Source organism: Euphorbia lathyris, chromosome 8 (genome assembly GCF_963576675.1).
Source record: "Euphorbia lathyris chromosome 8, ddEupLath1.1, whole genome shotgun sequence".
Lineage (NCBI taxonomy): Eukaryota > Viridiplantae > Streptophyta > Magnoliopsida > Malpighiales > Euphorbiaceae > Euphorbia > Euphorbia lathyris.
In genome coordinates this window covers 54,191,970-54,208,963 of record NC_088917.1, presented here as the reverse complement: position 1 = coordinate 54,208,963, position 16,994 = coordinate 54,191,970, and the positions used below count along the sequence as shown (strand labels likewise).

The following is a 16,994-nucleotide window of genomic DNA, read 5'->3' as shown; positions in this document are numbered from 1 at the left end:
GAAGTGTTTGATGAAGCTTTTTTATTCCATTGCTTACGCATGTATGCTAGTGTTAGATGAATGATAGGGAGCTGCTTTCATCTTCACGGACCTTTTTATCAAACATCCAACCCCGAAGCAGGAATGTTAGGAGGTTGTATCAAGGGTTTTCTTTATTGAAATGCTATTTCGATCTTAATGCAAGAAAGAACCAACCTTAGGGACGCTTATGGTTGTAGTAAGTCTTAGAATCTTAAGAACACACGAGAGTTGACTTAAGTGAGCATTAAAACAGAAACATTGACTTCACTTTACTCCATTCATGAGTAAATAGGATGTTTAGGGACTTAAAGTAACCTGTTCCGCTGTGCCTAACCTGTTCTACCTTTTATCCATTATCAAGTAATCGTTTTTATCAATTTACTCATTGACTTTGTCACATTTTCACAATATCCCTCATTATAAAGATTTACAAGGTTTTTCTAGTAAAAATTGGTCTTCAATCCCTATGGAGACGATACTCTATTTATCACTTGATTACTTGTTTCTAGTGCACTTGCTAGAGTCTGTTCAGAGAACAACAAGTTTTTGGCGCCGTTGCTGGGGATTGAAAGCAACAAAATTTATCTAAAAATTTCTGTAAAACAAGGTGTTTTTAATCTGTTTGCTAAGTAGTGCAGCCAGAAGTAGTGCTCCCACTGTCTATGCGCAGTGCTGGACCACCAGTTTTTCCTATCGATCTTGAGTTAGAGAGAACGTGTAGATGAAACCGAGCGGGAGCTCAACGAGCAAGACAAAGAGAGCGACAAAAAGAAAGAAGGATGGCTGGAAGAGTACCACCAAAAGGAGGAAGGAGAGAACAACAATCCTCTAGTTATGAGGATCATAGACTATTCCAGACCGACCATGGAAGGACACTCATCGTGCATTGTGTTGCCTAACGAAGGGAACAACATGTTTGAAGTGAAAGCATCTATGATACAAATGTTGCAGGCCGTAGTGCAATTCAATGGATACCAGTCGGAAGATCCAAACGGGCATATCCAGGAGTTCATTACACTATGCAACACTTTCCGAAGAAACCGAGGAGTTTCCGATGATGTGATAAGGCTAAAGCTATTTCCTTTCTCTCTCAAAGATAAAGCAAAGAACTGGCTAAAGAACCTACAGCCAGGAACCATTACCACTTGGGAAGAAATGGCCAGTGCTTTTCTAATGAAATACTTTCCACCTAGACAGGCCATCAAACTCAAAAATGAGGTATCCCATTTCGTGCAAGAAGAGGATGAATCCTTGGCCGAGGCATGGGAAAGGTACAAAGAACTATTAAGAAGGGTACCAAATCATGGAATCCCCATGTGGATGCAAGTCCAGAATTTCTACAATGGATTCACCAACATTTATAAAATCCAGATTGAATCCATTGCCAATGGTAACCCCGAAGATCTTGAACCACAAGTCTTGTACAACCTTATTGAGAGAGTCGTAAGCACAAGCTATAGCTGGCACTCAGCTAGAAGTGAAGGAAAAAGAGCGGGGAATGATGATGTTGTGTCAAAACTGACCACCCAGGTGGAACAGCTTGCAAAGCAGCTCAGCAAGATTAATGTATCATCAATTCACAGCGAACCGCTGTTCAATGATGTTTGTGATTTTTGTGGAGGACCTCACTTCAACATCAACTGTCCTTGAGTCAAGCAAGGGAAATGAGAGCAGGAACAATGTGATTATGCTGGATATAATTAGAGGAACCCACCAAACCCATACTCCAATACCTACAACACTGCTACAAGAAATCATCCGAACTTCGAAGGACGGGACAGCCAAATCAGCAGGAACAACCAAGGTATCAGCAGCAGCAAGGAGGAAATTACCAAAGACAGCCTCAACCACCTTATAAACAGCCTGTTCCACCAAAGGAAGATGTAGAACAGGACATGAAGACCATGATGTTGCAATTCATGAAGCAGGCACAAGCTTCAATAAAAAATTTAGAGACACAAGTCCAACAAATTGCTGCGTTTTCATCAAAAGGCAAAGGGATAATGCCAAGTAATACCGAACCAAACCCTAAAGGAGATGTCATGGCAATCACTCTACGGGCTGGTAAGGAAACTCACCCTCTTTTGTCGACTGATAAAAATGCTAAGTGTGCAGGTACCTCTCAAAACACTGAAGAAGATAAGGAACAAACTGTTCCTAGCCAGGAAGAACCAGCCGTGGTGGAATTGACCACTGATCGAGACCAGGAGGAACAATGGAAGATGTACAAACCACCCCCTCCCTATGTACCACCTGTACCTTATCCGGCGAGGCTGATAAACAAGAAGCTTGAAGAGCAAAATTCAAAAGTGCTAGGCACCTTGAGGAAGTTGCATATCAACATCCCCTTCGTGGAAGCACTTGCCCAGATGCCCATATATGCAAAATTCTTAAAAGATATCTTGTCAAACAAGAAGAAGTTGGAAAATATCTCGATGATCCAACTGAACAGGGACTGCTCCTCAATACTCCAGAACAAGCAGCAACTTCTGAAAAAGCTGAAGGATCCAGGGAGTTTTTCTATTCCATGCTCAATTGGCAAGTTAAATATTGAAAATGCATTATGTGACCTAGGAGCAAGTATAAACCTAATGCCATATTCTGTGTATGCTAAGCTAGGGCTAGGAGAACCACAACCAACTAAAATGTCCATTCAGTTGGCTGATAGGTTTGTATGTTACCCGAGGGGAGTCGTGGAAGATGTATTGGTCAAAGTAGGAAAATTCATATTGCCTGTTGATTTTATCATAATGGACATAAACGAGGACTTGCATGTTCCTATTATATTGGGTAGACCGTTCTTAGCAACGGGCAAAGCATTGATTGATGTAGGAGAAGGACAATTATTTTTGCGAATTAATGGGAAGAAATCATTTTCAAGATGAATGAGGCTATGAGACGAGCTAACACTAGTGATGACACCTGTTATTTCTTAGATGATTTCCAAATTCTTTCTACTTCGCAGGAACAGGGACAGGACACTCTGGAGGCTCTCTTGGGAGAAGAAGTGAATTTATATGAAGGAACAGGCTGTTCCATTGAAACCAACTTGTCAACACTTCCTCCGGACCCCACTGTTCCTACTCATCAAGAACCACCTGAAATACCCACTCTACCATTGACTAAACCTGAACTAAAACCTTTGCCATCACACTTCGAGTATGCGTTTCTTAAACCACCTAGCGGAAGCCCAGTGATTATATCTTCAAAACTAACCCCTGATCAGAAAGCTCAACTCATGGAGGTATTGCGAAGAAATAAGGATGCTATTGAGTGGAAAATTGATGATATCAAGGGTATTAGTCCAGCAGTATGCGTTCATAGAATTCTGATGGAGAAAGATCACAAACCGTCTGTCCAACCATAGCGCAGACTGAACCCCCACATGAAGGAGGTTGTAAGGAAAGAAGTGATCAAGCTGTTGGATGCAGGAATCATTTATCCCATCTCTGACAGTGTGTGGACTAGCCCTGTTCATGTTGTGCCAAAGAAAGGAGGTACCACAGTGGTTCTCAATGAAAAAAATGAGTTGGTTCCCATAAGAACCATAACAGGATGGCGAGTGTGTGTGGACTACCGAAAGCTCAATGAGGCAACAAGGAAAGACCGCTTCCCTTTACCCTTCATTGATCAGATGTTAGAACGTTTAGCAGGGTATGCATTTTACTGTTTCCTTGACGGATATTCGGGGTACAATCAAATTGCTATCCATTGTGTAGATCAAGAGAAAACAACTTTCACCTGCCCCTACGGAACTTATGCTTACAGACGGATGTCGTTTGGATTATGCAATGCCCCAGCCACGTTTCAGAGATGCATGATGTCCATATTTCACGATATGGTGGAACAGACTGTGGAAATCTTCATGGACGATTTCTCCGTCTATGGAAACTCATTTGGAAGTTGTCTGAACAACCTGGAGGCTATGTTAGTGCGATGTAGGGAGACCAATTTAGTGCTAAATTGGGAGAAATGCCACTTCATGGTTACAGGTGGCATTGTTCTCGGGCATCAAATCTCTAAAAAAGGGATGGAAGTAGACAAAGCCAAGGTGGAAGTGATAGAGAAACTTGTTGTTCCTACTAATGTCAAAGATGTGAGAAGTTTTCTCGGACACGCATGGTTCTACCGAAGGTTTATAAAGGATTTCTCAAAGATCGTATTACCTTTGTCAGCTTTGCTACATAAAGATGTGGACTTCTCATTTGACACAAACTGTGTAAAAGCATTTGAACTATTGAAGAGCAAGCTGATCAACTCACTTATACTAACAGGACCCAACTGGGAACAGCCATTTGAGATGATGTGTGATGCTAGCGATACATGTGTAGGAGCTGTTCTTGGGCAAAGGATTGAGAAGAAGTTCCGGCCTATCTATTATGCAAGCAAAACATTAAACGAGACTCAGCAGAATTACACCACGACAGAGAAGGAGCTTCTTGCAGTAGTGTATGCTTTTGACAAATTCCATCCATACTTGGTTTTGTCAAAAGTCATTGTCTACACAGACCATGCTGTATTACGCTACCTGTTTGCAAAGAAAGATGCAAAGCCAAGGCTGATACGGTGGTTACTCTTACTCCAAGAATTTGACCTCGAAATCAAGGACAAGAAGGGGAGAGAAAATGTAGCTGATGATCATGTGTCTAGAATTTCTCATAAGAACAACCAGGAACAACAAGGAATCGTAGAAACTTTTCCAGATGAGCGTTTCTATTCTCTACAGCTTACTCCATGGTTTGCTGACATTGCGAATTTCCTTGCTAGTTCAATTAAACCTCAGAACTTGTCCACTAACCAAAGGAAGAAGTTCTATTCAGAAATCAAATACTATTTTTGGGAGGAACCATATCTTTTCAGGTTATGCGCAGATCAGATCATTCGCAGGTGCATCACCCAAAAGTAAGGACATGCTGTTTTGAGCCATTGTCACGATCGAGAAGCATGTGGGAATCATAGCGCGAGCAGAACAGCAGCCAAAGTGCTTCAATCAGGTTTTTTCTGGCCAACCATTTTCAAAGATGACAATGTGTTTGTATGCACTTGTAATGAGTGCCAACGAATAGGCAATATTTCAGCTCGAAACGCCATGCCCCTCAATAACATTGTTGTTTGTGAAATATTTGATATATGGGGCATAGACTTTATGGGACCATTCCCTACGTCTTTTGGACATAAATACATATCAGTTGCAGTCGACTATATGAGCAAGTGGGTCGAAGCAATTGCTAGTCCCACCAATGACGGTCATGTGGTTGTAAAATTCCTAAAAAGGCTGTTTGCCCGATTTGGTGTCCCACGGGCGATCATTAGTGATCAAGGAACCCACTTTTGCAACGCTCAATTTGAAAAGTTGATGGGCAAGCTTGGAGTCTCTCATAGAATTGCTACCCCTTACTACCCACAAACTAGTCGATAGGTGGAGATTTCAAATCGTGAAATCAAAAGAATTTTGGAAAAAACCGTTGGCAATTCTAGGAAAGACTGGGCAAACAAGCTTGACGATGCTTTATGGCATATAGAACTGCATATAAGACACCCATTGGAATGTCCCCATTTAGATTATTGTATGGGAAGTCCTGTCATCTTCCAGTAGAGATGGAGCATAGAGCCTTTTGGGCTTTAACTTTCCTGAATTTTGAGAAACAGGCTCTGGGCGAACAAAGAAGGTTACAACTCTGTGACATGGAAGAATTCAGGTTGTTTTCATACGAAAACGCGGTGAATTATAAGGAGAAGACCAAGAAATGGCACAACAGAAAAATCCAGGAGAAAGTCTTTCAAGAAGGACAGAGGGTCCTTTTGTACAATTCAAGGCTCAGACTGTTCCCTAAAAAGCTGAAATCAAGGTGGTCAGGGCCGTATACGGTGAACAAAGTGTTCGCTCACGGGGCAGTCGAGGTTGGCAAGAATGGTCATGAACCTTTCAAGGTCAACGGGCAAAGGTTAAAACCTTATCTCGAGAATGATCACCAAAGGAAGATTGACACTATCCACTTCCAGGATCCCCCGAGCGAATAGAATCAAGAACAGGGTGTCCGCTGTAAACACTAATTGTAGCACGAGTAATCTTGCATTTTAGTACATTACTTTCAATTTTTTTTGTCAAATTTTAGGTAGGATTACTTAGTCGTGTTAAGATCAAATTTGAGTCATCTGAGGGTCCGTAAATAAGATAATTTCTTTGATTAAAAGTTTTTTAAGTGCGAGCAAAAATGTAAAACTTTTACCCTTCCATGTGGGTAAAGTTTTAAATTTTTACTTGTTTGAAAAAGGAATGTGAAATGATCTTTTGGGGAGGGAAATCAATTAGTCCAAAAATATGAAGCGAACATAGGGCAAATAAAGTGAACATCAAATCAGACTGTTCTTTGGGTACTTATTATACTATACTTTTGCACCTCTCTCGGTAAACCCAAAGTAGGTAGAGTATAGTAAATTCAAACTCAAAAAGTAACTGTTCACTGCCCCAAGCGTCTTTTTGTCTGGCCGCGGCTGTTGCCACAACCGCTCATACAGGTGGCGTTCATAGAAACGTCATCATAATGACGGTTCTAGCAATAGGCCGTTTCACGCCTTTGTCTACTTAAAGGACGTAGACTATATTGCGGACCCTAGTTAAAAAAAATTTCTAAACTCTTTCTTTCACACTGTTCCCCATATTTTGTTTGATAACTATCTTTTGGTGTCCCTATTTAGTCGCTATCTCATGATGAGGACTCGAGGCTCAAGGAAACAAGTAAAAGTAGAAGGCACAAAGAAAGACAAAGCGAAGGGCAAGATGGTGGGCACAAGCACAGTCGCGTTTGTACCCGACGAAAAACTGGTAAAGAAACTATCTCAGTTTAAGGACGCCGCCGTGCCACAATATTATGATGATTTGGCTCAATTCGAATTTGGGCCGGTGAGAACTATATGCTGGGAAACGCTGAAAAAGCTTAAGCTTGCGGAACGTGTAAGGAAACCCATAGAAGCAGGCCATTTTGGATGCTTCTTTGAGATGAAGGAGCTCGCGTACAAGGAACTCACTTTGGAGTTTCTCGCCACCTTTAAACATGATCCTGAAATCACCGACCAAGATGAAGAAGGAAAGTTCAGTTTTCGGCTGATGACCCATACCCAACGGCCATCTTTGAACACATTTAATAACCTGCTCGGTGCTGCGGATGGCGATGACTTGGAGTCTGACGGGTACAAAGGGGCTTTCACCAAAACCCCGGACAAGTTTGACCCGACGGCTTTCTGGCGCTCAATCTCTGGCCAGCCAAGTTACAACGGTAGTGCCTCCAAAGCATCTGGTATTGAGGATTACGCCATCTGGTACTTGCACAAACTGGTTTTCGGCACCATCTTCGGACGCGAGAACCAGGCCACTATCTCTCACGCAGACCTTACGGCTCTTTGGAGTATGGTACATGGGCGCAGGATGAACCTTGGATTTTGGTTTGGGGAGTACATTAGCGCTTTTGGAAGGAAAAACTCGTCCGTCATATGATGTGGCAACATTGTGACACGAATAGCAGAAGCTATAGGGGTCTTCAAGCCAGAAGACCAGAACCGGCTAATAGTGGTAAACTACCCGGACCAAATCGATTTGAAAAGCCTTCAAAGCATGCTATTCGGGAGGATGGTGAATGGGAAGTGGGTCTGGATGTCAGATTTTGTGGAGGCCAAGAGGGTTGAAAGTCGGAAGAGGAAGAATGAGCCTACAGTATCAGTGTCATCCGAGTCTGAGCAAATCGAGCAAGCCAAGGATCTTGGCTTTTACCACAAATGTGCAAAGCTCTCCAATGAAGATATCCTTTCCAAGTTCAACGCCCTGTTTGCACAAACCCAAGCTTGCAGAGAGCAGATCTTTATTCTGGAACATCAAAATGTCGTGCAACAAGGCGAGATTGACCTGCTCAAACACCTTTATGTGGAAGAACATGGGAAGGAGAGTCCCTCTAGTGCCTCAATCAAGAGTCTGGTAAGAGTTAAACCTGAAACAACTGCCAATGCCGCTGCCTCCTTGAAAGGGGATGGCAATGCTCCTGCTACGGATAGAGAGGTTGATTCCTCTCTCTCCCCGCCTGTCTGATCATTCAATTTGTCGCTATCCAAGCATCTGGTAACACTTATACCCCTTCTTTGCATTTGTTTACACTCACCTGTTATCATGTTATGTTATTTTTCCTATGCTTTTGTTAGTAGTAACATTGAGGACAATGTTCCATTCTAATTTGGGGGTGGCAAATTACATTAATAAATGCAATATCTGTGTGCATAACATGATAAAAGTTTGAACAAGTTGTTAGTGTAGTATATTTTTTTCTGAATAATAAATTATCCCCCTGAAATCTTTGGCATGTACAAATGGAAATCTTTAACTGTCCTCAGTAAATATTCCTTGTTTATGTTCACTTTCTTGTAAACATTCTAGTGTTGCGATTGTTTAGTCTCTGTAGTAATCACTAAACAGATTGAGCTTGTTATGATTGAGATGTGTGGTGATATCCTTGTGTTAATCTTAAATTCCCGAGTCTTGAAGTTCCAAAAATTTTTAAGTTTTAAATCAGCTTTCACGCGAGGAACCTTTTGCCTAATGCATGAAACCCCAAAGTAGTGAGAACTTGAGCCTACAATTCCATATAAAATGCATTCATTCTTTAAAGAGTGGGCTAGTACTTACTATCTTTAGGGAGAGTTTGCTTTGGTAAGCCCTATAGAAATGGAAAACTTTTGGACAAACCTAGAATGATAAAGGCAACTAGGCACCCAACTCAACCATTAAAAGACATAACTGTGCATAGGACTCACACAGTAGGATGAACCATTTGAGCCTTACCCTTTTCTTTTGTTAACTTAGCCTATGAATAACCGTAATCCATTCACTTTGTGTTTAAAAAGCCAAGAATTTTCCTCATGCAAGCTGTGTTGATAGAAAATATTAATTGGCTGAGGAAACTCGCGTGCACATTCAAATAAAATGTTGAATAAAAGAAAATGATTGAGAGGAAAACCAAGAAGCAGTAAAAAATCCTTTTCATTCATGGCGCACGATCACAATGTGCGCCCAAAATCATTGAAATTGGTTGTTTAGTGGTAGGAGTTAATGAAAAGATTGGGTAAATCATTTGTTGAAACAAACTGTGCAAGGTAGTATGTAAAAACCAAGGGATTTGTGTAAAATGCATGAGGACAGAATTCTTACACATAAAAAGCCATTCACTTCCACACCTATACCTTAACCTTACATTACAACCTTTAAAAGACCTTTGGACTTTGTTTGAAAAACTTGGATCCATGGAAATGGGACCGATAAGCAAATTCACACCCTACGGGTGTAATTACTGAGCTGAGGAGAGAAGTTGCATTCCCTTCCTTATGGCGAAAAAGGGCCATTCGAGAGTGAGTGAAACATCCATTCCTTAGTGAGGCATATCGGGCAAGCTGGTTGTTCATTTGAAAATTGAGGTTTAACTTTAAGCTTTGAGGAATTTCTTGAGTAGGGACTTAAAGTAACCTGTTCCGCTGTGCCTAACCTGTTCTACCTTTTATCCATTATCAAGTAATCGTTTTTATCAGTTTACTCATTGACTTTGTCACATTTTCACAATATCCCTCATTATAAATATTTCACACACCACGAACACCCTGTTCTACAAGGTTTTTCTAGTAAAATTTGGTCTTCAATCCCTATGGAGACGATACTCTATTTATCACTTTATTACTTGTTTCTAGTGCACTTGGTAGAGTCTATTCAGAGGACAACAGGAACCATCACATCTTGGGAGGAGCTCAAGAAGGAATTCCTCTCCTATTATTTCCCGCCATCCAAAACGGTGAAGTTGTGGAACGATATTACCTCTTTTCGACAACTAGAATATGAGGCCCTTCACTCAGCTTGGGCTAGGTTTAGAAAGTTGCTCTGAAATTTCCCACACCATGACATCCCCAAGCACAATCTTGTAAGTACCTTCTATTATGGATTAACGCTTACTAATCGTGCAACCGTGGATTTCGCAACAGGTGGGGACCTGTTTAGGAAATCGGCAAGTGAGGCATACAAGCTCATTAACGAGCTCACGAGGAAAAGTGTCTAGTGGCAAGAAGATCGGCTTGCCGGACCACCGCGACACCAAGCGTTCGCCATGGAAAATGAGGCTCCAAAGAGTTCCATGGTTGAGATGAATAAGAAACTAGATGCTTTGATAGCACAAATGAGCCTCAACAAAGATGCACAGGTCTTGATGTGCAATCACTGTGGTGGAGATCATGACGGGCACGATTGCCAAGCCGGTAGTCCATTTGCCGGCGACAACGAACATGTAAGTTACGTGGGAGGTAACCAAAGGTACAATTCTAACTCAAACTCCTACCCAAACACACACCACCACAATCATAATGATAACGGATGGAGGCATCGACACCAACACCCTAACTTGTCATATTGAAATAATAATAACATGTTGAGGCCCCCACCTGATTTTAATCACGAATATAGGGAACACGGGCTAGGCCAATCACAAAATGCTTACGGAGGATGAAACGCCCAACCTCCCAACAACGTGCAAGATCAATCGGTAACTTCCTTGCTTAAGGACATTCTAACACGTCTTGCCGATAATGAGGCTTTTTGTAGGGATTTGGGTCACCAGGTGGCTCAATTGAATCGTCAACAACAAGAGAGGCAATTAGGAACTCTCCCAACGAACACCGAGCAAAACCCGCGGGGTAAAAATAGAGAGTCCGGTCAAGTGGTGACTCTCCGTAACGGTAAGGGTTCGGATCCACCGAGTTCTAACGCGGACGTCCTACAATAGCCACAAACACGAGACAGTCGAGCTACTCCGACTATAAACGTAGCATCGGTTTGAATTCCTCGAACAATTGTTTATAAGTGTTATATTTATTCCCATTTTTGTTTCTTTATTTTTCCTTCTTTTATTTTTAAATCATAATTAAAAAAAACCCTTAAATCAATGTTGATGTAAATCTAGTTTACACGGTGTATGGAGTCGCATATACGCCGCGTAAATTAGAAACAAAAATGAAGAGGGAGTTTTTCTATTTCGTTTTTGTGTTTTCATGTTTTGGTTTTGTACTTTTGGAATTACTACAAATTTTGTTCGTGCGGAGGGGTAGCGACACCCTCGCATAAATGTTCGTGTGTGCTAATTCTTTTCGGTATTTTGATTTTTCTTTTACGTTTTTTTTTCGTACGTTTTCGTATGCGTTTCGTGATTTTTGTTAGTAATTTCATAAATTTTTAAATACATAAAAAAATATAAAATAAAAAAAATATAATAATAAATTAAGACTAAAACGAACCTATCATATTCGCTAAATTTTTAGTTTGGTTATCCTCAAAATTAAATAAATTTGATACAAAGGATCGGTTTGTTTGAAAAATGTTTAGTCGTGATTCCGAAGTTAGAAAATTTATAAATAGATACAATATGCACCTAATAAAAAAACGAATTCAATAGTTCCAAATTCATGAGTTATTTTGTTAACCAATCTAGAAAAGACAATAAAAATGGATCCTCGATAAATTCTAAGGGACTTAAAAACACACAAAATACCCAAATTTATGGTAAGGTATAAGTTTGAGCCAAAAAGAGTTCGCACGAGAACTCTATTTCCTTCAAAAAAAAATTAGAGTGTTTTTACTTTACCTAAGTCACGGAATTTGCACTAAATACCGGGTCAAGTACATCTATTTCGGTATAAGAATGATAGATGATAAAATGATCTCATTTAGGCTAATTCTTTTTCTATTCTTTTTCTTGTTTTTCATAAACCCTTAGAAAACCCATTTGAGCCTTTTAACCATTTTTCTCTGTTATCAACCCATTAACATATAACCCATATCTTTTTCCTCGTTTGAGCATCGAAAGAATCAAAACAATTGCATCAAATAATTAAAAGCCAAACCTCTAGCAAGAAGTGCAAAACCGCCAATGAAATAAGTTTTTGTGCCACTCTCGGACAATAAAACAAAATAAGAGAGTTTTAAGCATTTTCAAGCTCTTTTGAGCAATTTCAGTCATCATCTTTTCAAATTGCTAGACGACCAATGAATCATGGTGCAAACCCGAAATTGTTTTGGTGCTCAAACTTGAGCCTCACAAAATAACTTTTAACCCAACTAAAAGCCTCAACCACATTACAACCCCCATCCGAGATCAGTTTTTAATATTGCTCTAACCGAAGAAAAGATGGAAAAACCCAGATGAACGTACAAATTCAATGTGACCTTGGGTAAGTAAAAAAAAAGAGAGAGCATAAACACCAAACCCTCCAAAAATGTGTGATCGAGAGAAATACCTTGGTGAGGTGTGATTAGGCCCCGAAGAATCAATCAGTTTTTGTTAATATTGCCTCTCAAGATCGATTAATGAAATTCCAAACAAGAATTTGGTAACCCTTTCGTCTACATGAATGCGTATTGAACTCTCTTTATAAAAATCTAGTTTCAGAATCACATACTTAGCAAAACCAAAAGATGGTTTGTTTCTCAACCGTCTCAATCCTTCGTCTTTCGACTATGTTTACTTGAGGACAAGTAAAGCTTTAAATTCCGAGGAGGTTGATAGGGATGTTTTATCCCTATCTTTTAGGGTGAATTACGGTTTATTCTTGAGCTAATAATAACGTTTAGTGACTAGTTTTCCGTATATTTTCATAAATCAATGAGATATAATAAAATGCGTACTTCTAGCTAATTTTAGTCATTTCGAGTCTTGTTTCGTTATAAATAAAGTGAATAAATATATCAAGTAATCTCGAGTTCAATGGTTGTATTTTACAGGCTTAAGGAACGCACGCAAGATGAAACACATAGAAGTGATGCATCACACGCCATGCGAAAGGAAGAAAATACCTTTCCAGAAGTCAACACGGCGTGTCGGAAGTCAACATGGCGTGTCGAAGTTAAAGGGACAAGACTGACAGTCAAACGAAGACATTTCAGACATGTTTCCCAGTCAACAGGCAGTTGACATGCCGTGTCAAGTTTTGACACGCCGTGTCAACTGATTCCAAAAGAAACAGAAACTTTAGTAGCAGATGACACGGTGTGTCAACCTCATGACACGGCGTGTCATGCCTTGACACGTCGTGTCATGCTAATTTTCACAAAGAAAAAGTTTGATTTTCGCCCGGTCAACTCGTCAACGAAGTCCACACGTCGTGTCACTTGGTCAACATGCCGTGTCACACTATTTTATGTGTTTTCTTGTGTGTGAAACGACTAAAGACATCTATGTAATTACAATTATACCCCGAGCTTGATTTTTTGTATAAATAGGAGTGTTTGGCACTCATTTAGGCATTAAGAATTTATGTAATAAAACTCTACCTCCTTGAGAGGTTGTATGTTTATTCCGTCACTCCATCGAAGTTCTGTTCCATCCTCTTCCACCAAGCTTGAGAGTTCCACCTCCAAGTCCTACGAGACGGCCTTGAGTCCGGTTAGCTAGTTCCAAGGGCCGATTCATCTTCCCTTTCTACTTGCTAATTAGCTTGCACTCTTCCTATGTACTAGGCTTGGTTGTATTCCGCATTTACGCATTCCACATTTATAATATATGATTTGCAATTTCTATTCTCTATACGTGTTGATATTTATTGCTTGTTTTGATACTCGTAATTGATTATTGTGTAGGGGGATGCGAATCCCGAAACCTTTTGGGAGCCATATAGGAGTTGCCTTACCGGAATCGACAACCCGGAAACCGTAGGAATTGACAAGCCATGGAACTTATGGGCCCTAGTTTCTGATCCCTCGCATTAGACATGCCTTTAGGAGGAACCACGTAGTCTAAGCACTTCACGGGTCGGTCGGTCTACACATAGTCGTCTTTGCAAGAGTAATTTATCATTCGTATATGTTTTGAATTATTATTTCTTATATATTATAATTTATCGTCACCCGTATCACTTCTTTAGAGTTTGAATTATATAAATCTGTTTCACCATAGTTTAGGAGTAGTTTGTAGTTGTCACCCAAACCAAACTAAAGTATTCACCGCTTAGATAACGAATAGAACCGAGTAGTTTAATACTTGTAGATATAAATCCCGCGGATTTGATACCTGGACTTAAACCAGATTTATTACTTGATACGATGGAGTACACTTTCCCCTACGTAGCGTTTAGTAGAATTAAAGCACCTAGAAAGATCATAACCTCAGCACAAACACAATAGTTTACCACTCTACTACTAGATTCTTCCATCAACTAACATGTATTTTTATGCTTCATTTGCATAAAATCAAAGTAGTGGATTCATGGGTAGTGATTATAAAAAGTCATTAGTGGTGTGAGTTACAAAATTCAGCTATAAATATATCCTTAATCTTTCATTTCCAAACTCCAACCAACACGAACCAAAACTCAATACAAACCTTTTCTCTCCCAAATCATTTGACCTCGAAACTCATCTTGGCTTGCCATTAATTTCATTTTTAATGCTTTAATCTTCATCTCCAAGCTCTCAATTTCGTTCCCCAAGCAATCATTTGTTTAATATACAAGTTGCATTAATCTGTGATTGTTGTCTTCTCCAAAGCTTCAAAACTTTCCTTGTCAATTTCAGTTTCCATAGTTGTTGCCCCCAAACTCTAACTCACCATTTCACACTGCCCCAATTTTTTCAAGTTTTCAAGCCATATTCGCAAACTTATTCCAACCTTGTTAAATTGAGCTGCTTTGTTTCCGATTTTCCACCATTGTTACAGTCAAACTCAAGCTTTCAAACTTCATCTTCTTGCTTCTATTGCTTCCATTTTCGTTTTCTCCCAGCTCCCAAATTGTTAATCTCAAATCCTTAGTCTTTCATTTTGTTTAATTTAATTCCTTTTATTCTCAAACTTGAATATACATTTCTGAACTAACACTGCCTTATTTTTGCACTAAATTCCAGCAGCTCCAAGCCTTCAACAAAATCTTTTCCTACTTCCAAAACCACCTTAAACCAACCATTTTTACTCCTCATTACTTGCTACAGGTTTTGGATAAGCACCCAAGTTGTTTCCTTTCGATTTTTGCCTCAATCAGTCAACACCATTGCTGCATTTTATTCGATTATTTTTATGCAATTTTTAACTCGTTTCAATTGAAGTTTATATTGATTCTAGACAAATCTACAATTGGCTTGTCAACAAATTCAATATGAAAATAATACTTTTGTGTGTGAAAGAATTAATTGCACCAACAACCAATTATTTCTTTCATACAATTTTTTTAAAGGTAGGCTAACTACTACTTGAGAAAATTGTACATGCTTAGCTTATAAACAGACATTTGCATGATGTTGCAAATGCATTAAAAAAAATCCCCAAAACAAAAAGAGTTTGTATTCCTTTTATGTTGAATTGCAAAAGAGAGATTGAGAGAATTAGTGAGGGAGAGTTGGGATTGATTTGGAAAATACTAAATTGTTTGAGTATAAGGTTCTAATGGGAGGATTCCAACTATCTCCTAAATAATTGTATACCTCAAGTTTGGGAGTGCTTGAGAGAGCCTTATTTTTCTGTATTCCCATTATTATTAGTGGAGTTATTTTCAATGCCTCGTGGTTTTTTTCCCTTATAGATGGGTTTTTCCATGTAAATCTTGTTGGCCCATTGTGAGCTAGAATCTAGTTCCAAAGGGGGGTGAATGGAATTATAAAAGAATTTAATACTTTATAAAATTTTCTCACAAATAATTTTATAGCACGGGCCACGCAGAATCAGAGGCAAACTTAATTTACTGTTTCGAACAGAAGCTAAGCTTGAGTCTGCTTTTGGACTTGTACACTTAGGCTGCGCAACTGGGTGCAGCCTCTATGTGACTTAATTAAGTATGCTATTTAGTATATCAGTCAGAATCACAAGATATATAATTTACGCACAGAAGCAAGCAATATAGTTATATCAGAAGTAAAGGGTTAGAGAAATTGTTGGTTGAGCCTCCTGCCTACATCCAGTCCCCAGAGTACCTTCCTCTGAGCTTTAATCCACTAGCGAACTCTTTCACATGTAGAGCACAAACCCTTATAATAGATACAGAGGTTTTGTAAACTACCTTCCTTTACACTCCACACTTAGCTATCTATTCTCCTTTCTTCCTGTCTACTTATAACCGAAGGAAACAGAGGAGCTTCTGAACTTTCTAAGCTATTGATAATTTTTGTTCTAATCATAAAACACAATGTGTGAACTTAGAGCTTTTTACACAAATAAATACAATGAGTGTGTATATGATTTTTGCTTTGTTTTTAGGACTTCAATAGAGATTCTCTTTGAATTTTAGCGTTGATGGTCGTCCACAAATGTAGCAAGTGATGGGGCTTATAGTGACATATTGAAGGCTGGCTAATTCGAATTTTGAAATAACGATTGGAGGAAAATGACTCTTCTGTCCCTTTCGTCCTCAGAGCCCAGTTTCCTAAGCCAATGATCTTCTTTCTCTTTTCCGTTATTTTGTCCGAGATGCCACGCTTCTGATCTTTGACAGAGGCAGTCTATTTGTCTAACCAGATCAGGCAAAGTTTCTAAGTTGACCAGGGGACACGCCATCTGGAGCTTCTGTATCTTTCCTTATTTAGTTATGCAATGTCAGTCGCACAGAGTCAACGTCCGATCTTGTCTCTTGCGCCTTGATCTACTATCCTCCGAATGAGTCTTCTCTTGAGGCATGACATGGAGCTTCTGGATCCTTCTTGTTGTAAGGCTGAAGTTGATCCATGGGCCTTTGACTATTTCTTTTAGTCTTATACTTTTAGTTTAGCAAAACACTCAACAAACACATTAGTCCAAATAAATCATTATTTAATTTTAATGTGTTACATATTATGAGTATATTAATTTCCTTTAATATTTTTTTCATAATCAAAATTAGTGTAGAAATGTGTTTCAACAAACTCCCCCATTTTGATATTGGCAACAATTTAGAGGATAAGAACAAAGTGTTAAACTCCTGCATAATAGTTGGACTTACAT

General features: G+C 39.4%; 1 non-coding gene across 1 annotated transcript; it reads right to left on the bottom strand.

Moving 5' to 3' along the window:
* Positions 1–1,224: 1,224 nt before the first annotated feature.
* LOC136204409 (small nucleolar RNA R71) lies at positions 1,225–1,331 on the bottom strand. Its single transcript, XR_010675251.1, has one exon. It is a non-coding gene; the product is annotated as a small nucleolar RNA R71 (small nucleolar RNA).
* Positions 1,332–16,994: the final 15,663 nt, after the last annotated feature.